We start from the raw sequence: 6,210 nt of genomic DNA, 5'->3' as shown, positions 1-6,210 counted from the left end.
GAATCCAAGAAAGCTTTGGCCAAGCAGGAAACAGCAAATGGAAAAAGCTTCAATCATTACCAGCTTCCAGCCCTCCCATGTGTCAATCTCACTTCTGACAACATGAAAAATGATTCCACTTCTCATTCTCCTCACTTCTTAAACACCTTCTCCAGAAGATGATCAAAATGAAGCATGTGTTGGTTATGTAGACAGGCTGGATGATGTTAGTGATTTTTATGGAAAGAAAGAAGCTCGAAATGGCTGTCTTCTCCAAAAACTCACCTATTCCCTAGCTTTGAACATCTGATTACACCACAGCTCATCTCTCTGTTTGTATATTTTTAGCTTGTGTTTTCACTTGTTGAGCACCTTACGAAATGCTGTTAATCTTGGTCTGCAACTTCAAGAGACCTGTGCTGCTCACCTGCTTGCATGCCCAGTGCTTCTCTCACAGTCTTGCAGATTAATCTCTCAGCAAGAAAGAAAACTAAAGCTGTCAAATGTGCTCCAGCTTATGTTTAGAAACACCCTGGATATCCCCACTCTGTAGAAATTGATAGCAAATATTTGCAGTTGACAGCTTCAGCCTGAGCACATGAAGAAAGCTAACCATCCCAGTAAAGATTATTAAGCAAAGTAAGAGAGTTTGTTGACTTTTTTTTTTTGAAAGGGAAACATAATCTAATTTGACTCCTAAATGTATATTTTCCAATCAAATTTCATAGAACAGATTCAGGGTAAAGGAGCATGAAGCTATCCCAAATTATTTCTAGCCAGTGATGATACCGTTGTGTGGAAACCCCATGAATTTAACAGTGAGACCTGCATCTGTGATTTTTGAAGGGTACAAGAATCATATTTTTACTGATTATGGGAAAGCTGATCTTAAACCAGCTACTCCTAAACACTAATGTCCCAATTTTTCATTCCCAAGAAACTATGTGCAGAAATGCCATGATATGGGGCAGAGAATACAGGACAAAGTTCATTTTTAAATCATGCTAATGCATGCCCTATTTTCAGGTAGAAATCCATCCTATTCCAGCATCACTGAGATTTGGGCTAACTAGTGCTTGATGGTGTTTTGTGATTTCTAATACATAAATCCTGAAAGGTATGTAGACTTCCACGGGAGGCAGATGTCTGAATACTTTTGCAATTTTGGACCTCAGAATAAGCACCTAGCAACAGATCTGTTTTATTATGTCCTTCGATCTGTGAAGGCTGCATATAACAAAGAAAGGCTTTACAATGCTATAGCCAGAACTTTTGTTTCAGATGCTAAAACTTTAAGGCACAATCCCAAGACTATACCTACCCTGCCAAGGAAAACATTAAAAAAAAGTATATTTCAAACAGTGATATAACAGAGACTTACAAATGTTTATCACCAACCTGGAGATTGCATTTATCAGTAAATTTCCATCAGCCTTTGAGGTGCCCTGGAGTGTCCTGCAGGCACGCTGCCTCCCCTAGGGCGCTGGAACTGCTTGTCCCAGGGGCAGCATTCCTGGCTGTATGTCCTGGGACTCCCCACTCAGTGTGTGTTTACTGTCTGATGGAGATTTTGCAGCACAAAATAACAGGCTCTGTGCCTCTTTTCTCTTTCTCTTCTGGTTTTTTGGTTTATGGGTGTTTTTTTTAGAAGGTTGTCATCTCTTCTTCCACAATGTCTCTGAGCCTGGGGAAACAACCTCCTACAAACAACACGCAGCTTTGTAACACCACTGCTCTTTTTTTTTTTTTTTTCCTAGAAAAAGGAGCACAGGCAACTGATGATAGGAGACAACAAATATATATATATAAGAGGGAAGGGAAGAGAAAGGAATGGAAGAAAAGGAAGAGAAGGTTGAGCACTCAAAAATATATCACGAGGACCCCAGAGTGAGGCACAGAGCAAAGCACACCACTCCCACTAGGGGGCTCTTGTCCTAAGTAGGGTGCCCTACCTGGCCACGGAAGAGTGAAGACAAATCCCACAGTCACAGATTTCCTTCTCTTGTGCTCCTTCTTGCTGGTGGCATGGATGGACAGTGTGGCCAGAGCCAGGAGCATATCAGCAAGGAGGTCCTGTGATTTACTGGGGCTTTGGGTGGAAGAGGCAAAAACGGAGAGGTGAAGGGAAAAGTGGAGCCAGAAAGGCAATGGGAGAGCCAGGGGAGGGAAAGCATCCCGGCACATTCATGTTCCTGTGCACCCACGTCCCCTGCTTGCCACACGCAGGCCACCCACAAAGCAGCCCAGACTGCAACATGGATGTGTGCCTGTCCTCTGCTCCATCACAGGAACAAGGTGAGTTTTCTCACAGGACAGAGATGTCCCACCAGTTGGTGTCCAGGCAGGGCACAAAAGTAAGGAAAAGAAGTCCAAGTGGAGCACAGGCATGCTGAGCACAGCATAGTTTGGAGGTGGACCAGGTGTCACTCGTGCTGAGAGGGACCTGCCACCTGCACACGGAGGTGGAAGTTCTACAGGAGGGGTAGCAAGGAGGTCCCACCTCGAGGTGGTGGCAGGGTCCTAGTTATTCCCAAGAGCTCTCAGGTGCAGAGGAGGTCCTGGCAGAAGACCCTCAGCCCAGACAAACCTCCCAAAGGCAGATTTCTGTAGGGAACGGTATAGGGCTGCAATTATAGCAAAACCCTTGGTGGTGACAGAGGAAAGCACACATCGGCACTCTGTATGCCAGACTGCCTGCTCTAAGCAAGGTCCCGGCAGGGCCTGGAGGAGAGAGGTTTGGACTAAGCTCTGTGTGTGGACTAAACCCTGCCCTCCTTCCTCCAGGGCCAGGAGGACCTGGCCCCAGCAGAAACCCATGCAGTCCGGCCGGAATCAGCCCAGCACTCCCCTCCTGAGCCTGGCCAGGGTGGTGGCAGGGTGCTGAGGCAGGAACTCAGCAGGGACAGGACTAACAGGTTGATTAACAGCACCCTTCCCTGAAGGGACAGGCCAGAGCGGCCCTGCCTGGCCCCATAACTGCTCTGACACCCCGGCCTGGGGCTCATTCCAATTCGAGGCCATTCCTGCCTCAGCATTGCGCAGCCCAGGAAGCACCAGCAGCTCCCAGGGCTTCACCTGATGCCTACGTGGGTGCAATTTGCCTGTCTTTTTATTTCTGTGTCTTTGCACCTGAGTCTGATGTCAACATGCAAATCCTTGTTTCCAGGTCTCTGCAAAATAGGTGCCAGCCCAGCCTGTCAAGTGCCTTCCTGCCACTGAGATGTGGTACATCCACTTCTGAGTTGGACTTGGACTCTGCAGTAAATTGTCTTGGTATTTTGATGTCTTTTTCCATTGCTTTATTGGACTGAGGAACTGGACAAGACCTCTCTAAAAGCTTAATTCCCTTCTTAAGCTTGTGTTTGCTGAACTTTTGCTTATCGTCGGGTATGCTATGTCAACAAAAATAAATTTGACACACACTATGTTTTTCTGTAGTATGCTTGTCAGGGACAAATAGTAAGAGATAGTAAGGCTATCTCAGGAAAAGAAGAATAATGGTTTGGAATACAAATGCATAGTAAGTGCAAATAAACACATCCTCTCAGGATTCAGTTATTTTCCTGTTTTTCTGTGTTCTGTAAACTCTTTCACTAGATATGGTCTTCATCACAGCCACACTATATAAGATTCACCTTATGCTATTTCTAAACACAATTACTGAACTCAGTGTACAAGATCCATGTACAGGATGTCCCTGGCCTTTTCCTTATACATTTGAATCCTGAAATTATCCACACGTATGCTCTGGAAGATCTTTCTCAGTAGTACATTCAAGTTCAGTGCCCTCATGCTTTCAGGCTAAATTTAATCTTGCATTAATGATACACATTGTTTTCTGAAGCATCTTATCCCCAGTAACTATTGTTACAGTAAGAGTGACAAATACAAATCTCTCTCTGGATTTGGTTCCATTGTCAAAAGCTCTGGAAATCCTGCTTGCAGTTTCAAGGTTATATTGAAGCTGTGAGTCACACTTCATATCTGAAAAAATAATGAAAAACAACCATTGGCCAGGCTCTATTTGGTAATTGCTTATCATATATAATCAGTTTCAAATATCACTGACCTTCAGCAAATTAAAATGTATGTATAATTTTGTTTCCATGCCTAAGATTAAATATTCTTATTTTTTTTCCTCTGAGTATATTCATACCTAAGTTTTGTTAACTCATAAACTACTGTGACTGTTTTATCCACAGAGTTTAAATGACTACATCAACATATGCCCCAAAATCCTCCATGGATGATTTCCTCCAAGGTCTGAAATGTCTAATTAATTCCTTCTATTTCTCTCTTTTTTCTTTTTTTTTTTTTTTAATAATTCCATCCCGTATCATTGGGAATCTTTGCCTGATGGCAGTTGGAAAATCTGCATTAGGTGTATGTTTCTCTACAAAATTCAGCATCCAAATATTACTGGAGCAGTCAAATTGCTGCATATTTTTGGATGATTGACTTGTTAGTTTTTTTTGTTCTAACTTTTCTTCTTGTATATTATTATTTGTGTTACATGGCATTTACAGTGCTGTTTGTCCAGCTTCAGCCCAGAAGCACAGTATTGTTCCATGGCTGCTCTGAGCAAGTGTTTTTCATCAGATCTAAATGTCATCTGTATAAATCTCACTAACCTGAATGGCATGAAAAATTTATCACTTTTTTTTCTCAGGTGCCCAATGCAGCCTAAATAGACATCTGAGAAAACAGTGCAGCTCACAAAGGTTTTATGGAAGTTCAGAAACACCTGCTCTTTTCTTTTTCCAAATATGAACACCTGCCAGGAGCCCAGTGATGTACTAAAGACAGAGAGGTATTTGTCACTGACCATATCTCTGCTTGGCACTGTAACAGTCTTGTTTTGTTCCTTCAGGTCTATCTATGGACAAACAAGAGGTTTCATATGTCTTTTCTATAACTACAAGAACTACTCTATCAGTTCCTCCAGCCATCTCAGAGCAATGCGCATATCTTGCTCCTTCTTTAAGCATGGTCTTGCAGTGTGAAGAACTTGTGCACATGTGCGAACTGTTGGACAATTCAACTCTTTCATACATTATCTAATATTCATGAGATCTTGATCCATAAGGAAATGGCTTCAAATTCTTTCTCAGCTTTTTATACTCATATCGTTAATAGACTTTAAAAGCTTAGATCACCTTAACTGTCTCTTCTCTTTTTCCATCTATTATATATTTATTTATTTCATATATATCTTCCAAGGGGTTGGCCTTGTGATTTTAAGCTCTCTGAGTCAACTGTCTTCCTTTGTGTTCCCTTAAGATTTCTTTTCAAGTGCATTAACACTTTGTTGGCAGCATGTTAGTTGATGGATGTGCTGAAAATGAACACTACTCTGATTAACCCCAGATATGTCCACCGTCTCAGTGCCTTTTGCTCCTAGAAGAAATTCTGAGCCACTGAGCCACTTTGCCATGTGCACCTTGCTGACTTTTGCAAGCTCTTCCAAAGTGATATCATCTTTTTCAGTTCCTGAATCTTTTCCAGTGGTCCAGGCATCACATGGGCTTGTGCTCTTGGTCACAGTGCACAACCGATGCTCAAACATGATCTGATCATCTGATCATAAGAGCTGAAACACAATCTAATCTCTTCTCTAGAACTCAAACTCTCAAATACAGTTTCTACATCTTTAGTGTGATCATGGATTCTTCTGATTTTAACTTATTCTTGTCATTTTTTTTTTAGGTTACTTCTATGTTTTATGTTTTCTATGACTTCTCCTTCTTTTTATGTTTTTCTAGTTAGTTTCCTGTAAGTCTTCCAAAATCAAGCTGCTGTAAAAAAATATTTATTTAGTTATTTTTACTTTCTTTCTCTTTACTGGCAAGCATTGCTTGCAGATCTTGAGTGCAATATTATTTAAACTCCCTTCAATTTGTTTTCCAAATTTCTCATTTATATAAGAAATCTCAGTGCTAGTGTGACTCTCTGGGCCCCTTTCTACTATTTGCACTATGGTCCTGTCCTGCCGATCTCTTGATGCTTAAGGCATCTATTTTGAATTATATCCCATTCCAAACAGATGTGTAACATCTAGACCTTTGCATCCTACCAGAGGCTTATGCCTTAAAGACACATTTCTCATTAGGTGTCCATCACAGGCTCTGACTCTACAGGATCATTGTAGCTGCCAAAAATATCTAGAGAATCTCAGTGATCAGGTACTTTCAGCCTTCCTCATGCCAAATTCCTTTCATCCCGATGTGACAT

Source organism: Cygnus olor, chromosome 2 (genome assembly GCF_009769625.2).
Source record: "Cygnus olor isolate bCygOlo1 chromosome 2, bCygOlo1.pri.v2, whole genome shotgun sequence".
NCBI lineage: Eukaryota > Metazoa > Chordata > Aves > Anseriformes > Anatidae > Cygnus > Cygnus olor.
Note: the sequence above shows the minus strand (reverse complement) of the source record.